This window comes from Balaenoptera borealis (genome assembly GCF_965194805.1).
Source record: "Balaenoptera borealis genome assembly, chromosome: 10".
In the NCBI taxonomy this organism is placed as follows: Eukaryota; Metazoa; Chordata; class Mammalia; order Artiodactyla; family Balaenopteridae; genus Balaenoptera; species Balaenoptera borealis.
In genome coordinates, this window is record NC_138874.1 from 10,609,105 (window position 1) to 10,629,967 (window position 20,863).

General features: G+C 52.8%; 1 long non-coding RNA gene across 1 annotated transcript; it reads right to left on the reverse strand.

The window, feature by feature from the left end:
• Positions 1 to 3,120: 3,120 nt before the first annotated feature.
• Positions 3,121 to 17,573, reverse strand: LOC309635899. Its single transcript, XR_014249089.1, has 2 exons — positions 6,127 to 17,573; positions 3,121 to 3,573 (listed from the first exon to the last, which is right to left on the reverse strand). It is a non-coding gene; the product is annotated as an uncharacterized lncRNA (long non-coding RNA).
• Between the last annotated feature and the right edge of the window lie 3,290 nt (positions 17,574 to 20,863).

Consider the following 20,863-nt stretch of genomic DNA (forward strand, 5'->3'; position numbering starts at 1 on the left):
GACCAGTGGGCTGATGCCCTGCAGGGGCCCAAGCCGGCACCGTGCGAGGGAGTTGAAGGTGGCTGCGGGTTTTGCCTGCAAGTCATGGATCATTTGGGAGCCTCAGGTAAGAGTCCCAGCCGGGCTGCCCGGTGACACAGAGCCTGCCTCACACTCCCCTTCCTGCTGAGAGGCAGGGGCTGCTGTGGGATCAGGATGGAGTGTGGTACCTCGTCCTGCTCTCTGCTTGGAGGGACCTTGGTCTCAGTGTTCTGGGGGCTGGGGGTGGGCGGTGGTGACGAGGGAGTGGAGGATTTTTTTTAAATCTATTTTTTAATGGCAGATGACCAAGCGAAGGTGCTTTCCCATTGAGAGGCTGGGTCAATGAGGGGTGGGAGGTGCAGTGGAGGCCTTGGGGCGAATTCTCAGAGCTCAGCCACTGTTCCTGGTTATCTGAGTGGTCCGTGTGAGTGAGGGATGGAAGCAGAGAGAGGCAGGGTGACAGCATCAGGGACCCGGGCCCTGGTCTCCATAGCAACTGCTTCTGAGGAGGTGAGCCTGCTGCATCCTGGTTCCCAGTCTTGACCTGGAAACCTAGCTGTGCTTTGGTGACACGTGATAGAGGGCGAGGGGCCCCAAGGGTCTATTCTCTCTCCTCCTCCCTGTGATCATCAAGGTGGGCACCTGGGCTCTGGGTGAGGTGTGTGGGTGATCCGTGGGGATGGTGGGGGAGTCCCAGTCCCAACAGGGGTGAAGCTGGCCACCAGCTCTGGGACCAGGGTGGGAATGAGCTGGGGCCGGGCAGGGTTTGTGGGAACAGCAGGAATTAGGATAGGAATCCTGATGGAAGGGCCAGGCATGGAACATCGGGTGAGGGGATGTGTTCCAGATTTTTATTAACACTAAACCAGTTCCTTTCCTCTTGGGGCTCACAGGTCAGTAAAGCTGAGGGACATTCCCAGAGGGCAAGGCAAAGGGGAGCTTTTGCAGGGGAGCATAGTTGAGCTCGGAGGCATGGGAAAGCTGTCCCACGAGGAAGTGGCCAGATGCCCACTGCTTTTGGTCCTCAGCCCTGGCTGGGGCCACTCGTGTGGACCCATCCTGGAAATCACCCAGGACCTCCTACCTGGACGACATTTCCTACAGGCAGCAGAGGTTAGAGAGGGAGCTCTGACCGGCTCTGAAGACCTTGGTTCTGTGGAACCTTGTATCTCACTCCTCACCTCAGTTTCCTCATCTGTGAAACGGGACTTTGTAATTCGCAGGGTTGTTATGAGGTTTCAACAATGTATATTAGGGACTTCCCTGGTGGTCCAATGGTTAAGACTCTACGCTTGCACTGTAGGGGCACGGGTTCAATCCCTGGTCAGGGAACTAAGATCCCGCAAGCCGCGCGGCCCCCCAAAAAACAAACAAACCAACAAACAAAAAACCAAACAATGTATATGAAAGTACTCCAGATGTTGGAGCACATTGTGGAAATATAAGGGCTGACTTCCCATTCAGCAGGTTAAACTTTACACTGTTTTTTTTTGATCTCCCCATCCAAGGGGGACGTCACCACGCCCCAGCCCAGGCCTGTTACCCGCAGATGACAAGACTGAGGTCAGGGAGGTAGCTGTCCTCCCCGAGAGCCTCCAGCAGCAGGCAGAGTGGGGCTGGAGCCCTGGCTTCCTGCCTGTGGTGCACGGGGCATCTCCACCCAGGTGATGATGGGCTTTGAGAGGCCAGAGCGTCCCTCGTCCTGTCAAGGGGCCAGCGTGGGTGGTGGAATCGAATGACAAATCCGGCCTTCGATGTGGGAAACTTCCGGGTCATGGGACACCCCCCCTCCCCGCCCTTAGCAAGGTTGCGTGTGTCCTCAGATCCAGAGCCTGGGTCTGGGGCGGCTGGGGTGACAGCCCTGCCACCTCCTCGTGCAAATCAGAGGCTTGCTCCCTCAGACAGCGGATCTTCTATAACTGAATAACATGCACCCAGCTTTCCCCGCCGGGACCACATAAATCTTCTCATTCTTGCCGTATCACTGGCTCTCGTGACAGCTCAAGATGTTTCTCTGCTTCTGAGTATCCCTTTTGTTAAAAGACGTTGGAGCCCTACAGACGTGTTAACCGGCGGCCCCGCTGGCACCCCCGGCCTCTCCGTTTCCCCAGCTCAGCTTCTGCCTCTTCGCTGCTCCCACAAGTCTTTCCACATCATTCATTTTGACATTTAAAAGTTTCCAAGCTTGTTCTGAAATGGCACAAACACTGCCTTTGTTATTTACCGGGCTGGAATGCTGAGACTCCCAGGACTGGGGGAAGGGCGGGCCTGCCTGCCAGGTCAGGACGCAGGGGGCCCGGAGCCTTTGCTGGGAGGTGGGCTTCGGGGTCCAAGAATGTGGGGCAGGGTCGTGGCTGCTCCCGCCTTCTGCAGGGTCCCACCGGCCGGATGCTGCTTGCCTTTCAGGTTTCTTTCCTTCTCACCATGCCAGGCCCTCGTTTTTTGCTTCCGGAGGATCCCAGAATCACTCCCAGTGTTCCATTTCTTCAGGAAAGTCACTCCTATTTACCGGGTGGCATGATGTCCTCACCTTCTACCTGGTTCCTGCTCATAACAGGCCCTCCAGTTTTCAGGAGAGGACGTCAGAGGAAACAAACCCAGGCGTGTTTGGGTTTCCAGTCATGCAGGTGTTTTCTGATGGTTCTTAAGCAGGTCTGAATGCGAGGGCCATGTTTATAAGACTTCACGTCCAGTTTGCTTTGGCCAGAGGGGCTCATTTCCCAAGCACATGGCCTCTTACACCGATCGGCTAGTTTGTGGACGTCCGGGGGTTCCCGGGGTGCACGAGGGGGTGGGCGAGCCTGGGCTCCGATGGGATCTGGAATCTGGAAGGCCATGTGCAAGCCGGCCTGCTGCCTTCCTGGGTCTATGTGCGAGCAGCACACGATGCTCCTTATAGAAGGGGCACCCCTTGGAGTTTCCAAGACTATGAACGAAAGGCGAGCACTGCTGTACCTCTCATCTTCACGTGGAACAAATAGTGCTTTCCAGTTCTGCTTTAAACGGCGCAGAAATCAGCAAGACACACTTCTGGCTTTTACTAGTTGTTCCCAGGCTTTTGGGTCCCTGGGCTAGAAAAAATGATGACAACATGGAAGGCATAGGTAACCAAGTTTTATTTTTGACTGCTGAACGCATGAAACAAAACAAGACAGAACTACATACACAATCACAATCAGTCTCACTTCCAAAAGCACACTTTATGCCTAAAAAGTAGTAGGAAGGGAATACAATCAGAGTGGAAGACAGCTCTTGCCAAGAAAGGACAAATTTCACACTGACATTTTCATATGGACCAATGAAAACTCTGCCGAAGCTGGGTGTCAGTTAGTGGACCAGCATTTCTGAATCGGAGCTCCTCAAACTTTAAATGCATGCACCAATCTCTGGGCCCTTGTTAAAATGCAGATTCTTATTCATTTAAGTCAGGATGGGGCTTGGGAGTCTCCTTTTGATAAGTTCCCAGGTGAGGCCAAGCTCCGAGTTCCAGGTTTTGAGTAGCAAGATTCTGCCCTGTACTGTGCCCCAAATAATCTTGAGGTTCTGTCATGCCTGCAAAGGACAAAATCAGGGAAAATGGTTATTTTGTGTCATGTAAATAAAAACATCACTTAACTAGATTCTCTGCTATTGCATGGCCTTGGCCATGGCTGTCAGAGACCACTGACCGCTGTCCTGCCAGGGGTTCAGTGCAGTGATGGGTGAGGACCTTTGTAGCCCTCACACCTGTGAGAATAACGGCTACTGGACTGTGCTCATCGTCCAGGCCCAGCACCAGCGCCACCACAAGTGACTGGAGGTTTCAAGCGTGGCTTCCTGGGCTCCGCTGATCCCACCAGCCACCTGCCCCTCGCCGCCCCCCAACCCACAGTGAGACATGCATTTGACATTGTCACCCTGCACATCCGTTTATATGGCTGAAATCAGGTTTTAACGTAACAATACTTAGCCTTGTTGCATGTGACACACTCTAATTTAAAAGAAAAAATCTAATCGGTAATATGTGGAATCTAAAAAAAGGATACAAATGAACTTATTTACAAAAACATAGAAAACAAACTTATGGTTACCAAAGGGGAGGCGGGAGAGGGATAAATTAGGAATTTGGAATTAACATATACACACTATATAAAATAGATAACCAACAAGGACCTACTGTATAGCACAGGGAACCATACTCAGTATCTTGTAATAACCTATAATGGAAAAGAATCTAAAAAAAGAATGGATATACGTATATATATAACTGAGTCATTTTGTTATACACCTGAAACTAATACAACATTGTAAATCAACTGTATTTCAAATTTGTTTATTTATTTGTTTTTGGCTGTGTTGGGTCTTGGTTGCTGTGTGCGGGCTTTCTCTAGTTGTGGCGAGCAGGGGCTACTCTCTGTTGTGGTGTGCGGGCTTCTCATTGCGGTGGCTTCTCTTGTTGTGGAGCACGGGCTCTAGGCACGCAGGCTTCAGTAGTTGTGGCTTGTGGGCTCAGTAGTTGTGGCTCGCGGGCTCTAGAGCGCAGGCGCAGCAGTTGTGGCGCACGGGCTTAGTTGCTCCGCGGCATGTGGGATCTTCCTCGACCAGGGCTCGAACCCGTGTCCCCTGCATTGGCAGGCGGATTCTTAACCACTGCACCACCAGGGAAGTCCAAATCAACTGTATTTCAATAAAAAATTTTTTAAAAATCTAAAATGCTGGTTCTGATCCACTAAATTGATTTCAGGGTCCACCATTAGGTCGTGACCCAGGGTTTGACAAATACACGGGCGCCTTGAAAGCCTTTTCTCAAATTGACAATATGTGACTCTTTGATCTGTTGTGGAGTAAGGCACAGGTCTTCTCTAATGTAAGAAAACCTAATTTAGGAAATACCCACTTAAAATTATGATTTCTTCAAATTCTACCCTGTAAGCTCTTTTAAAAATTTGTTTCTTATTCCTTTTTTTAATTTAATTTTTATTTTATATTGGAGTATAGTTGATTTACAGTGTTGTGTTAGTTTCAGGTGTACAGCAAAGTGTTTCAGTTATACATATACACATATCCATTCTTTTTCAGATCCTCTTCCCATACAGGTTATTGCAGAGTATCGAGTAGAGCTCCCTGTGCTATACAGCAGGTCCTTGTGATTGTCTATGTCATGTATAGTAGTGTGTGTATGTTAATCCCAACCTCCTAATTTATCACCCACTCCCCCACTGCTGCATTCCCCCTTTGGTAACCATAAATTTGTTTTCAAAGTCTCCCAGTCTGTTTCTGTTTTGTAAATAAGTTCATTTGTATCATTTTTTTTTAGATTCCCCATATAAGTGATATCATATGATATTTGTCTTTCTCTGTCTGACTGACTTTGCTTAATATGATAATCTCTAGGTCCGTCCATGTTACTGCAAATGGCGTTATTTCATTCCTACCCTGTAAGCTCTTAGTGAAGGGATTTTTGTCATCTGTTTCTTTGGTAGATCTCAGAGCATCTAAGAAAATAGATGAATGAAAGAACTAGCATATTTACAGATACTTAAGTCCTCGGATGGAAGATTTCAGGACTAATAGATTTTAAAAAGTGTTATCGGTAGGTGTGGTCCGAGGAGATATGAACAACAAAATGTTTTTGAAATTAAAATGTATAGCAACGGAACAATATGATCGATTTATAAAGGACTTTTGAATATATCAATAATAGAGGTAATGATAATGTTGATACTTACTGAGTCATTATATGCCTGCTCTGGTAAACATTTTTGTTCATAAGATTACATAGTCTATTTAGAAACTGCCCTTAAAAAAACAAACAAACAGAATGTGGCTCTGGGGAGATGAGGTTTATCGCACTGGGCTGGGTGATCTTGCTGTTTCCTAGGGACGGAAAGAAGCTTTCAGAGGGTCTTGTCTAGAGATTTGGAAGCTTTTAACCGGGGAAGTTTATGCAGGGGAACGTAGGGCGGGGCACTGTAGGGAGTGGAAAGCTGGGGCTGCTGTCAGGCCTCCTCCATCCCATGATCCCAGACGGCCACCCCCAGTGGCCACTTCAGCTGTAACGGAGACTGACTTGGACCCAGTCTGACCCAGTTTCACATTCTGGGGAGGGGAATCAGGTTGGCTCACCAGGAGCAGGTGTCCGTCTCTGTGCAGTCAATCATCATCCGGGTCTGCAGTCATGAAGTACAGAGTGTTAGGGCCTCAGCTCTGCTGGCGGGGTGGGCCATCCTGAGAGTCGTGGTTTGGGCAGGTGCCTCAAAAGTGGCTATGACGGGGACTTCCCTGGCGGGCCAGTGGCTAAGACTCCGCGCTGCCAGTGCAGGGGGCGCGCGTTCGATCCCTGGTCAGGGAACTAAGATCCCACAGGCTGTGTGGCGTGGCTAAAAGATAAAAAAAAAAAGAAAAAAGTCGTCATGACACTGTGGAACCCTTTGTTCACGTAAGGTCTTACCTAACAGCCAACTAACTATGAAAGATGGATAAAGGCTGAGTTGCTCTGGTAAAGGAGATGGTGGCCAAAGTCCCACCAAACTGGCATCCCTCCCCTGGGGCTGAGGAGTGGAGTTTTGAGAACCGTGGCTCTAGCTCTGTCCCCTGTTTTTACAGAAACGTGAGGCTGGAGCATGAGGTTACCTCCTCAGAGGTACACAGCAGCCTAGTGGTAGGGCTTGACCAGCGTCCGGCGCCTGGACCCCTGGGGGAATGTGCTCCCTGAGCCTGGCTCCTTCCGCTCCTCGGTTCCGGTACCAAATACACAGCTGCCGGCAAAGTCTCCTGTTTCCGTAAAATGTCTCTCTTTAGAAAGAAAACCACTTGTGGAGTTCCAAGGCGAATTGATTTTGATTTGCAGAGTTAAAAAAAAGAATGCAACTACAGTTAAGTGAAATGCCAGAAGACTTGTGTCCCTGGCCGGAAGTTTAGCTTGAGGGATGCTGGCCAGGCTTCCCCAGGTGCGCTCGCCTTGCCTAGTCTCGCCCAGCACCCTTCGGCCCTCAGCTCTCCTTTGAACATAGACAAGGGTCTGATGGCCCAGACAGGCTTGCTCTGGTCACTGACCGCTTCTCTGGTTGGACGTGTACTTCTGTGCCTCCCGTGGGACCATGACTTTTGTCCTGATGCCTCCCAGTGATGCAAGTGTGTGTGGGCAGAGGCTAAATGAAACAGGAACCTGGTGAACTTGGTCGCCGTCTCCATTGGGGTGATTAAGGGTACACTTGAGTGGCTATCTCCCCCACCTCCTTGCAGGCCGATCTAGGGAAAGGTGTTTGGCTACGCGGCTGAGAGGCGAGAGGCTGGCCCCTGGCAATCAGCAGGGTGCCCTTTGCAGAGCCCCATTGCTCCTCTCTCCACGGGGTCAGCGCGGGCTGCCCGGAGGCTCTGCCCTGCGCCTGCTCGCACAAGCCACTTGATGGCACTGTTAGAACTGGAGAAGAGAGGCTGCTTCCCCTGAAACCGTTTTCCCTCATTCTAATCCTCTCCAAACTGTCATTTCCACCCACCTCCTTCCGAACAGAACAGAAGAAAATCATTTCATAGCCTGTTCCCTCTGCTGTGCACCGCCCCCCCCGCACCCCATCCATCCCTGACCGCCTGCAAAGATGAGTAGTCCCTTGCCCTCTTCCCCGCCCTCAGGGTCCCGTCCTTCCATCCTCTTTTCGGATCTTTGTCATTCTGTGTGTTGTGGAGGCCCCTGGGGTTCCAGGCAGTCTACGGAAGGAGAAAGGGCCATGAAAAACTTATAAGGACCTGGGGAACTAAAAGAGAAAGCAGAAGTGCCTGCAGTCCTTCTGGCCGCATGACCTGTGTTCTAGGAGAAAGAAGAAACTCGTGCTGCGTGCACAGAGGCTGCGTGGAGAGGGGTCACCGGGAGAAGGTGCTGGGGAGGGAGAGAGGGAGAGGGGAGGAATGTGTGGAGCGCAGGCAACGGGCTCTGGGCGGCGGAATCTTGGCATCAGGTTGCGCCGCTTAAAGGCTTTCTGTTCTTGGCTTCCCAGCTGCCGCTGCGTCAGAATCCCCCTCCACCGTGTGGTCCTGAGCGACCCTCGCCTTCCCCCACTGGTTTTGGCCTCTGCTTCCCAGTTCTTGCCGCCACTTCCTCTTCCTGGGAGGTGTGAGCGGGGAGCAGACCAGGAGCTGGAGACGAGACAGCATAGCCGTCACCGGCCCTGGCACCCTGACCTCGGGTCTCCTAGGCTGCCCAACACCACCCCAGCCCGCCTTCCTCCAGAGGAAGGAGAAAAACGGCATCGCGTGGCAGAAATTTGCCGTGAGAAAAGCATTTTCCCCTAACAATGACCAGGAAATACTGTCTCGACTGATATTTTGGAGGTAACGCTGCCCTTTTGGCGGAGTCATTTGGAGGCTTATTCAACCACGCAAACGCCCATGACACATGGTTCCCAAACTCCGGGCCCACATGGCACAGGCCATGGAGGCGTGCTGGCCACACCCCTCCCCTTGGCCAACCCTGACCTTGAGCAGGGACTCGGGCCAGCGCGCCCAGTCTGCCTGCAGGTGGGAGGTCTCTCTGCTGACTCAGGCCCAGACTGGGGCAGGTGCCTGCCTTCAAGCCCATGAGTAATACCCTGCTTGCCATCTTCAAAGGGCCTTCCCAGGATTAACCAATTAGTCACCTCCAGGAAAGCCACAGAGCAAGGTATTATCATCCTCATTAAGGCCGGGGTGGCGGAGGGAGGCAAGTGGACGCCCCGCCCCCAGGCCAGTGAGAGTTTGGATTTGGGTGCAGGCGGGCAGTGGCTCAGGGTGTCCCAGGGTGATGTCCCTCCACGGTGCAGGGGAGGCTGGAGCTTCTCACGGGGCAGCTTCACCCACGCAGGGGCGAGGGGAGGGGTTGGCGTCTCAGGCCAACGCGAGTAGATGCGACAGTTTGACACGGGCTCAGCCACGCGGCTCCACCGTCTGCTCTGAGCGATTCAGAAAGTGCTGCTGATGGGCCCCCCACCCCTGAGCCATCCAGATATTTGTGCCTCTGAACGCTTTCCTTTTTGTGTCTGCGTGGGGATTTCGAATGACTAAAAATGTTAAAGCACAGGTCACTAAAGCACCTTGCAAATCAAAAGTGGGATGTGGACGCCTAGAACAGCAGGGGCCCCGTGTCCCTCCAGGTCACGCCGCCCCGTGGGTTTGTCCTCTTTCAGGTGCACGACGCAGAAGGTGAGTTTTAGGCGGTAAGTCTGTGTCCTGGTGACAGACTGAGGACCTGAGCACCTTCTGGAAGCCAGACAGCAGAGCAATCCTTTCGGTCAACCCTGTCTGCAGCTGCTTTTTATAAACTTGGCATAAATATGTGCTTGGGAAAGCCAGGGCAGCGTATCTGGAAAATATTTTCTACCATTTGAAAACACACACACACACACACACACACACTTGGAAAGGAAAAAAAAAACACAACAGAAATTGTGCATAATACAGAGTGGCTTCACTTGTGGTTTTTTCCATTACTTCCTCAGTTCATTTTTCTGCTGCCAATTTTAGAAGGCCATAAGTCATAGTTGTTGTTAAACTTTGTCAGTTAAAATGTAACTCTAAGAACAAGTCATATGATACATCAGAGCCAAATGGCCTTTTGGAGAGCATGGTGGTGGGATGCAGCCCGCACGAGCCCGTCCTGGCATCTCGGGTCTTCTCTGCTGTGTTATGCTTCGTCACGCCCACAAGGCAGCAGAGTAACTTCTGCCTTGGCTCCAAAGGGCCACCTATAAGAGGGAAGGAGGCTTTTCAACGCTTACTTTGTGTGACCTGGGAACAGAATGTGGTCATATTGAAGGGTGATTCGTTACCAGTTCCTCACTTTTCTTTCCCCTAGAAATGGCTGGATCCATTTTCTCATGAACTTCAACCCAGCAGACTCAGAAAGTTAGAGGCAAAGGAGAGGAATTGGCCATTGGAGGCTGGGACTGCCCAGTGCCCCCTCCCATCTCCTTGGAGGAGCTGCAGACCCCGGGGTGGTGATAGTCCGGTGGGTGCCTCTGTGCCACACAGAGGTGGGTTGCGCTGGGGTTTTCCCACCTGGCATCACCGCTGGGCTGGGAGCCCTGTGTTTCCCCAGAAGTCCTGGTTTGAAGGCAAAGCCAGGGATGCAAACAGCACTTACAGATGCTTGTGTGTAGAACCAGGATAAAAGACACAGCAGCGGATCAGCCTTCAGAGGCCCCTTGCCTCACGCGGTCCCCATTTTTTGCATGTCCTCCTGTCCCTTTTCCTTTCCCTCAGTCAGTCTCACCGTCACTGAATCCGCCTTGGGGTCTCGGAGGAGAGCAGGGGAAGCCGGGCTGCAGAGCGGGGAGGCTTTCTCAGTGGCCAGGCCCCGAAACTTTGAGCCTGTGGGTCATCTTTGTGGGGCTCAACCGGAACTGGGACCATTGCTCTGAAAACCAGATTATTGCTTTCGTGCATGAGCCCATCAGGGACTTTACGGGCAGGACTGACGGGTCTGATTCCAGGCTCTGCCCCTGAATTGCCAGGATGCCTTTAGGATAAAGCGTAGCTCTCCCGGGTCCTGAGTGTCCATCCGTCCCAAGGGTGTTGGCCCCCATCTGCTGCCCGGGGGTCCATGCCCTGCCCACGCTGCACAGAACCTTGACAGGAAGGGCAGAGCTGCCCCAGGCCCGGCAGCCGGGCCCCCTGGCCGTGGAGGCTCAGTGTGGGCTGGCTGGTGCCGCTGGTTTCAAAATGAACCCAGCTGTGTCACAGCTGGCACGCTCGGAGTTGCCATGCGTCTCTCGTGGGCCTTCTCTCCTTCTTTCAGGCGGGAGTTTTTGATTCATTCATTCATTCCTTCACTCATCCGACAAATACACACGGCAGGGCTGCTGTGCTCGTGGCTCTGTGCTGGTCCCACACACGCCGGTGAGAAGGCGCGTCCTTGTCCTCGTGGAGTTTTTATCCTAGTGGGGCAGATAGACAGACAGACAGACACAGGCCAGCTCGCCCCGCAGTGCCATTTGCGCATGCCAGCTACAGCCCTGAAGGAAGGGGACAGAGGGCTAAGAGAGCCACCCGGGAAAGATGGCTTAGTCTGGGGCAGAGGGTGGGATGCCCTCGGATCCGCTGCGTACCCGCCAGAGCCTCCCCTGTGGAACGGGCGCAGTGCCACTGCTCCTGGGGTAAAATAGCATGTGTGAAAAGCACTCCGACACGCGCTGGCTGCTCCCGTAACTCCCTCCTGGGTCCCTAAGTTATCAGTCACCGGATCCATTTTCTGCCTCCTCCTTCAGATAAACTGAGTTAATCATCCAACCTGGCCTGGACAAACAGGCAGACCCATTCCAAGAGCAGCTTGCCTTCATGGCATTTCTGGGGACCTGCCCCCCCAGGTCCTTCTACACACCCTGTCGCTGAATCTGGTTTCCCCGCTGACGGCCCGTAAAGAGCATGGGTGGGGACCAAGTTCCGCTCTGCACCCCAGGTGTACTGCCGCCCAGAGCCCGCCTTGCCCTCTGGTCCCGGCTTCTCAATGCTCTGTCTATGGAGAAATATTTAAAAGACTCAGGAAGTGAACTTACATTTTTTTTTTGTCCTCCCCCTCCTTTTCCAAAACAGTGCAGCCTTCCTGGAAGAAAGCAAACAAAACAATGTGACTATTTTAAAAATTGTTGGAAACCCCGTTCTGAACGCTATGGCTTTGAATGGCTCCCCTGGGCGGATGTGTCGCCTTGGGTTCCCTTTGCTCCTCACCCCACGGTGTGTATGTGGCGAGAAGGTAGGGCAGCCGGGCGCCTTAAAGGAGGAGGAGCTGATGGGGCCCGAGGAACACCCCTGCCCCGAACGACCATGTGCGCCTCACACACACAGACGCGGAGGGGAGCGCACACGTGTGTGTGGCCCGCGTGCGCTGGCCGGACGGCCCAGTGGTCTGACCGCCTCCACAGTGTGGACGGCTTCTGCCAGGCATGGGGGTGACTATCCTGGGTTTCTAGGTGTTCACGGTGTTGTTAGAAATAACATCGTGGGCTGTGTGGGGATTGAAGTTGAAGTCTTTTCATTTCGGCCATCTGGGCAGAATGCTTTTCCTTTGATGAGGAGAAAAGTCTTTCCTGTGTTTCAGCTGGCACGCTGCCTCCCAGTTGAGGTGACGGCAGACGCCGCACGGCCCTGTCTCTGCAGGAGGAGGAGGCTCTGCCAGGCTGTCAGGCTCTCCGGCGGAGAGAAGGCCTTTCAGCTGCGCAGGTGCCCACTTGAGGGGCCCCGGGGCCAGCCACCTCGCCGTGGTCAGCGGTGTAGCCGGCTCAGCTCAGGTTTCCCGTTGTCAGGCGGTGACAGCCATGTGTTACAGACACCCTTGGGAGACATGGCTCTGCTTTCATAACACCGAAGGATTTTTTTTCTGACTCATCTTCAGAAGATCCCCCTCCCCGCCGCCCCCCTCATTTGAAAATAAATATAATTAGTAACAGGCAGACATACTGTATATAGCCAGCCCTTCCTATCCGGGAGAGTTATAATTAAATGTACATGCTGTCTGTTGTTCACCGTCTGCTAAATGCCTTGCCACCCGCTTTAGGGAAGCAGCAGCCCCTGGGTGGAGGCTGCAGGGAGAGAGATCTGGGGGCGCTGAGTCCAATGTCCAGTCGGATGTGAAGGCCGGACTGTTGGCTGAACAGCAGGTGTGTTCCTTGTCCCCTCGTACTGCCCACCCCTTGGCCTTTCTCCATCATCAACCTCAAGCTGCTCTGGGAAATGCCTGGTCAGTGCTGGGGGCCGTCCCCTCCGGGGGCGGGGGACAGAGAGATGGTTGCCAAGTATGGTTGTCATGGCAACGTGGTGGCCGCTGCATCTGCAGCCGATGAGGGGCACCTGAGTGCCTGCAGGTTGAGATCTGTCCTCCCCAGGCCAGGGGCCAAGACCGAGTTCCTCTGTTCCCGGCTCCTGGCCCGAGAGGCTGGCACCGAGGCCTCAGCCCCACCCCGCGTGGCCAGAGCTCGGGCAGGTTATCCCCAGGTAACCCTTGGCTCTCCTTCCTGACAACAGGGCAGGCTGGGCACTCGGTGGCCAATGTCCAGGCCCACGGAGAGCTCATATTCTGCTGAAATCAGTGGGTCAGGCGGCCCCAGGAATGCACATGCACCTCGTGGGCTTATTCTGGGACCACAGTGTGGCCAGTAGGCTTGGTGACACAGGCCTGGTGACACAGGAGAGGCTGCGCACCTCCCATCCCTCAGGCAGGCAAGGCGGTGACCGGATGAGTTGGCAGCGGCCCTCCCGGGCCTGGACCGAATACAGCAACGTCATCTGAACCACAGGCACCTTTACCCAAGTTGCTCAGAGTGTTTTCCAAGCAAACAGTAGTTTCACAACACCGTGAGAAGTAGGTGGGGTGACAGAGCATCCTTTGTCCCTGTCTTGTAGATGGGGAAATGGCGAGGCTTGCCTGGCCGAGTGGTGAGGCCAAGAAGGGGAGAAGGGTGCTATCCTCCCTAGGGCTCTGGGGCGTGGGCGGCCTGGAGGGAGGGGGCCGCCCCTCAGAGGAGGAGGCCAGGGGTGGAGGAGCCTCAGGGCTTCTCCTCAGCACTGACGGGCCTTGGCGGCCACACCGGGAACCCGGTCGCAGCCCTGTGGTCTGAGGTGTTGACACTGGCCGTTGGTGACCCCAGGAAGTGTCAGTGTGCTGTACCAAGCCCAGTCTGCTCGAAGTTACTGGGCTCTCAGAGGTGGTGATTAAGTACTTTTTGAGCAGCCTGTGCTGGCTCAGGAATGGCTCCAGGTGCCAGGGATACGGTGGTGAATGAGGCAGACATGGCCCCTGGCTTATGGGGCTCACAGGAGACAGCTAATCAACACATCAGATGAAAAGGAAAATAAAAATGCGTGACGTAACAGAGATGGGCTGGAGGGGAGGCTGGGAGGGGAGGACCGACTTTAGATAGGGGAGCAGAGCAGTCTACGTGAGCTAATCCCAAATGATGGGGAAGAGCCAGACCTGGGACGAGCATTCCAGAGGGAGGGGGCAGCCGGGCAGAGGCCCCGACAGGGAAATGAGGGTGGCCCGTTCAAAGGTTAGGGAGAAAGACACTGCAAGAGGCGATGCTGGGAGTAAGCGGGCCGTTGGCCAGGGGACCGGGCAAGGGGAAGGAGTACGTGAGCCCGGATTTCTTGGAGAGGCAGTGCTGACATACGATTCTGATGGACAGGGCACTGGGCATGAAGGAGGGAGGAATTAAGGATGACTTCTGGGTGTTTGCTGGAGCTGGAGCGTGGAGCCGTGCATTGAGATGGGGAGGACTTAGGAAGAGCACACGGAGGGGGGAAACGAAGAGCATGGTCTTGGACATGGGGCGTTTGAGATGCCACCTTCTAGCTGGCTGCAAGTGGGGCTTGGGTATTGGCGTTTCTAAACTCTCCCTCTGAGATCATGGAGAAGAAAGATGGACGGTTCTTCTGCAGCTGGTTTTGAATTTACTGGAGCCTTCCAGTGCCCACGCCCCACATATATATATATAAATTTTTTTGGGGGGGGTGCCCACACTGCACGTGGCATGCGGGATCTTAGTTCCCCGACCAGGGATCGAACCCGGGCCCCCTGCAGTGGAAGCGCGGAGTCTTAACCACTGGACCACCAGGGAAGCCCCTCACACCCCGTATTTTTCAAGGAGGATCAGATTCCTACTTTCTGAGCTGGGGGAGGCCTCTCCTACTGCTGGGGAAGGAGACCAGCCAAGACGGGTGTGTGTGATGTGGTGAACAGCCTTCTGCAGACCCAGCCTGCTTGTCCCTTCCTGTCTATAGCCCACCTCTGTCCACGGCCATATCCTTGGTCATTTGTCCTTGGGCATCATAATTTAGGCTGATGTTATTACCTGTGGGTGAGGAAGGACCCGAGTCTTGCCTCTCTTTTGGTTGATAAAATGGAATGGTGAAAGGCTAGCAATTTCTTCTAAGAAGAGGCATTTGAAGAACATGGACCCATGTGAGCAGCAAGGGTCATTGACCAGGAGGGCAGGATTCTTTGTGCAACTTCAAAGCATGTAGCTTCGAAGAACGTGTTCATTCTTCTCTCATAGTATAAATTGTAAGCTACAAAAAGACTTGTTTCAGAGAAAACAGCCTAAGGCCCTGTTGGGCCCCAATACTGTATCTCATGGCAGGGTCAACTCATAGCCAGTAGTGCCATGGAAGTTCCAATTCTGGGTCTGCAAGGAATTATTTTGGAGCAAAGAATATATTATGATGTTTACATCTATGGGAATCTCCTGGCATCTTATCATAATGCTCTACAGTGTGGCATGGAGTTTATATTTTGGATTTTACCCCGGAAATTTACTTGCTGATATACTAAAAACATTGAAGTGGATTCAGGGATATCAGTTCTCATATCCCAAGAGCTCCTTACGTAAAAACTCAAAAGTTCACCCATTAGGATCAATTTTTCAACCGGACAGAAGGACTGCCACTGGTGTGGTGCTTTCAAACTAACAAAGTGCTTTCATGGCCATTTTCTCACTCGATTCTCCCCACAACTCACATGCGGATACAGATGCAGCAGCTCAGAGAGGTTGAGTTATTCCTCTAAAGTCACACAGCAAAGGGAGAGCTGGGAATCAGCCCCAGTCCTCTGGCATCTACCTCCCCAAGGCCCTGCCATTGCACCTTCTGTGGCAGCGGGCCAGGGCGGTTCTGGCACCTGGACCGATCGTGTGACAGTGAGTTTGGTAAGCCCAGACTGGGAGGTGTTTGAAATTCCCTGAGCTGGCCCTGGGAACTAGTTCTTCCTTCCAGAGGGCTGTGTTGCAACGTGACCAAGAAGGTTGAGACTGAAGGCCATTATTTCACCCACATGAGTCAAGGTCACTCATCACCACAGGAAGCACGTGGACCTGCGATGTTCAGGAGGGAGACGCCCTGCTCCTGAGCGAAGGCATGGTGTGGCCTGGCACCTTTCCATGTGGCGGGGAGAAGGGGAGCTTCCAGAAGGGAGTGTGTGCAAGGAAGCCAGGCCCAGGAGCCCAGAGCCCCGAGCCCCGAGGACCCTGGCCGTACCTGAACCAGCCCCTCTTCCGGGAAAGGGACTGGATACTACGTGGGGTTCACACCCAAGAGCTGGGGCAGGGGTGCCAGTTACAGGAGCTGGCTGACTGCCACCATTGGCTGAAGTCTTTTGCATCCTGTGATGGATGTGACTGGAGGGGCCCCTGGGGAAATCGGACCAACTGTGAGCTACCGGAGTGTCCTCGCAGGGATGACCTCTCTTCCCAGTTGAGCAGGCCGTGCTTGCTTTCCTTTTGTGAGGGAGTCCACAGCGTGCCACCTATGCTGGCGCCCACGAAAGCCCTGTGCCTCAGGGGCCGGGGCGTGGGGACAGAGGCCCGTACACTGTGGCAAATGTTCCGGGCAGTGGGCGTCTGTATCTTTTTTTGGCCAAGGGATCTTAGCTCCCCGACCAGGAATCGAACCCACGCCCCCTGCCGTGGAAGCTCAGAGTCCAAACCACTGGACCGCCAGGGAAGTCGCGGGCGCCTGTATTTGATGAGCTGGGACAGTGCCGGGGCCTTCTGCCTCACGCCTGTGACCTGGCCCTCCGTCATGGCTTCCTTTGGGGCTCTCCTGCTCAGGGACCAGAGCTGAAACATCCTTGCAGGTCATCACTCAGGCCTCGGCTCGGTGTCCCTTCTTCAGAGAGGCTTCCCTGATATGAGCACCCCATGCCCCCAACGATCTCGATGCTCTCCATGGCACTTACCACCACCAGAACCTGGTTTCTTTGTTTGCTTCTGACATCTCTTCTCACCAAAAGGTGAGCTCCATCAGGGATGGGACGGTGTCTGGTTTACCTCCCATCACATCCCCTACACCTGGCAAAGCCTGGCACTGGGAACGTACGGTACCTATCCCCCCGAATGAATGAATGAATGAATGCAACCAGGTCGCTGACACGGAGGTAGGTGGGCGGGGGCGGGGTGGGTTCATGCGAGCAGGCGCCCAGCAAGCGCCCTCGAGGATGCTCTGGGCACCAGCACCGGGCAACCTGTGCGCTCCTAGACCCCTGCAAGGCTGCGCCTGGGGCTGAGCTGGAGGTGCCTCCCAAGCGCACGGCCACTCCCTGATGGATGAGTGGATCGTGCAGAGGAGTAAACAGGGACTGGCCAGAGGTCAGGGGTCGTTCAGCCTCAGAAACTGCATGTGTCAAAGAATCAAGGCGCCCAGGAATGTGATTTTCGTTGATGTAAACCTGCCGCAATGGACCACACCTGCTTCTCAGCCGAGGGACGTGGGAAGGAGCAAGACACGGTGCTGGAGGAGCTGGTCATAGTAGAAGCATGCCCTTCCTCTGACTCAGAGCGGGTGCCCTGCTATTGCCTCAGGACTTTGGGGACGTCGGTCCAAGGCTCCTTGCCCTTCCTCGTCGGCACTCGGCAAATCACATGTTCCGACAAGTACCCGCTTTGGGGATGGGACAGCCTCTCTTTTGCCCAAAACTTTCCTTTGAACTCAAGATGTACAAAAAAACCTTTCCAAGAGGAAAATAATGCGATCTGAACTGAGGAGACTATCTCATTTGGACACCCAAGTCCTCAGCTCTGCCCGGAGGGTTTCTGTCATCTGCTCCTCTGGTGCCTGCATCACACCCAGCCTTTGGGCTCCCAGCCTGGCGCTCCCGGCCTGGCTCCCAGCATCCAAGGTCTGCTCCTTCCCAGGACGCAAGCACATTTCCCGAATCTTCTTCCTTTCCTCTCCCTGCCCCCAGTTATCCTGCTAAGAGGATGTGGCAGTTGAACAGTGAGCTTCTGGAGCCAGAAGCCTGCCTGAAGACCCTGATTTGATCCCCCAAACTCTTGAGGCAGAGAAAGCAGGACTCCTGAGAAGCACAGCCAGAGAGTGACTCGCTGAAGGGCTGGGATCCGCCTGGTGCCAGGGGACACGCTCAGCCCCCTCCCTTCAAGTCCTTTCTCTTGCCCAAGTGCTGCTGGTGGGGAGGTATGAGCTCCTCTTCTCAGGCAGTGGGAGGGGCTACCTTGCTCCACTCTGGACCACATCCCTTGTCTCTCACAGCGCCCCTGTCTGGCAGATGCTGTACTTGCTCCTGTCCTCAGCAAGTGATGGTTTAAAAGCCTGTAGCCATGGCGATCCACTTTGGATTCAACCTACATACCAAGGCTTTTGTAAGTCTCCCTTTGGTCAGATGAGCAGTTTGATGCCTTGGTTCTTTAAAATACTGGAAATGTTTATTTCGCCTTGCTTCTTGTTCTTTCAAGCTTGAGATTTCTCTGCACATCAGAGTCTTCAAAATGCCTTCAAATTTGTCTCCAGAGGCATTTTTACTTTGCTCTGCACGATGGGAGATGATTCTCCTTTGGGAGGTTGAAGCTTGTGTTCTGCTCTCGAGTTTGGTGATGTTTGGAAGAATAGATACCAAGACAGAGAGCCTTTTTCTCAGATGAGCAGAAATTTATGTTATATTTTCATGGATTTTGATTCTTCTAAATAGGGGTAGCCGAAGTCTACGTGGTGTTCAATATGCAGTGGTTTTAAAACCCGCTGGAACCTATTGTCTTTATGGTTTTAAAGAATCTTAGTAAAATAATTCAGTGTTGCCAGATCCAAGAGGAGTTTTACCCTATGGCATTTGGTGTATCATGAATGTATGGGCATACGCTATGGAGAGGTATGAGCATATTATACTTAGAATTAGTTTATCTTTCTAAAAATTCTCTTACCTGGTCACTTTAAAGTGTAACCTAATTACCTAGATAACATTTTCATTAAGCCCATTTTTTATAAAGAAGAACAACATATAGTTCTCGATTTCTTGTCCCCCTTTGTTTCAACTTACCAAGTGATGTCTGCTCTCATGCATCTGTCTCTTGTTCTCTCCAGGAACTGAGAACAAGCTGCCCTTTCCTATTCCTGGCCGCCCATCTGCATGTATGCCTGCATCCTGGCCCCAAGGCCACCCCTCACTCCCTCCGGCTCTCTCATGTCCCAGGGAAGTCAATTCCGTGGCCCTGCAGGACTTTGATTTTCCTTCTCTTCACCCTTAGCTGCACTAACTCAGGACTTGTCTACACTCTTGTTTTCACTTTCTCACAACTCCCCTACCAGCCCATGGAAAACACGCTTGCTAAGGTCACTCATCTGTGCTCTCTTCCACACTCACATTTCCAGGTGTACGAGGGGCACCTGGACAGGACAGTCCCACGGACATCTCAAATCCAAGGTGGCCAGGAATGAACGCACCATCCTCCTAAGTCTGCTTATCTCCTGGTATTTCCCACGTCAGTCAGGGACGCTACAACTCATCCGGGGGCGCAAGGCAGGAAACCCGGATGTCATCCTCGACTCTGCCGCACCTTCCCTATTCTAGTCCTTGGTTGAGTTTACTTTCTAACTCGTGTCACCTGAGTCAGTCCTCCCTTCAGCAGCTCGGCAGCCCCACCTGGGTCCACATCTCTCTTGCCTGGACTATGGCAATAGCTGATCTGTTAGTCTCTTTGCTTCTCCTTTGAAACTCTCTCCAGACTGTGAGTAGAGTGACCATCGACAGTGGGAGTCTGAGCATGCGCTCCTGTTTTTTTTTCCCCCATTATAGTTTATTACGGGATATTGAGTATAGTTCCCTGTGGCTATACAGTAGGACCTTGTTGTTTATCCATCCTATATACAACAGTTTGCATCTGCTAATACCAAACTCCCAATCCATCCCTCCCCCACCCCCCTCCTCCTTGGCAACCACAAGTCTGTTCTTTATGTCTGTGAATCTGTTTCTGTTGCATGGATAAGTTCATTTGTGTCATATTTTAGATTCCACATATAAGTGATATCGTATGCTATTTGTCTTTCTCTTTCTGACTTACTTCGCTTAGTATGATAATCTCTAGGTCTATCCATGTTGCTGCAAATGGCAGTATTTCATCCTTTTTTATGGCTGAGTAATATTCCATTGTACATATGTACCACATCTTCTTTATGCACTCCTGTTGAAATGCTTCCATGACTGCTGATGAGTTGTGGGTCACATCCAAGCTCTTAGCCTAGCATGCAAAGCTGATGCCATGACCTGGACCCTGTTTATATCTCTGGCCTCATTTCCTGTCACTCTGCGACCTAGAAGTACTGAGCAACTTGTGTTCTCCGGCATCTGCGTGCTGGTCATGCCCATGGCCTTGATAGGTATGGTTGCCTTTGCCAGGGATAACTCCCAATTTCTCAACTGCCTGGCAAACTCCTATTCATCCTGCAGAATCCTCACTCAGTGTCACCACAGCTTCCTCCAAGGACAGCTTCCTCCCTAAGGCAGAATCAGTCACACTCCTCTGAACTGCACAGAGACCTCTCTCATTTTCCCCATGACTCTATTGTCATTATCTCCTTTCTTGCTGCTCTCATCTCTGGGGCTGTAACCATCCTGAGGGCAGGAACTGTTTCTGTACAACCCAGTTTCTAGCACAACGTATAGCATGTAGATTCTCAATAAACGTGTTGAATTGAGACCTCAACTATTCTAGGAAATTACAAAGAAAAATCCTTGGTCCTGGTCCTTAGACCTCTTTTTGGCTAATAATATTCAAAGAGAAACACCTTGCAGGGCCCCAAGAGACATTACAGAGCTCTTCTCCCCCTTTCTGGGGTGGTGGACTGCTCTCACATTTCCTTTTTCAGTCAGAAGACTTGAGCTTGATTTGGCTTTGTCGTTTTCTGACTCTGAACCTCTCTGAGCTTCAGTTTGCTGAAGGAGACAAGGATTTGATAGGATAACGCAGCCAAGAGCCTTCTGTGAACCTCGAGGGCCGCTGCAGAGTTCTCTTCCTGCCATCAGCACCTGGGCCCACATCTTAACTGGGAGCACAGGGGTGTTGTGTGCCCCTGGCCTGTGGGCAGGGCTGTTTATAAAGGCCGATGCACTGGCCAG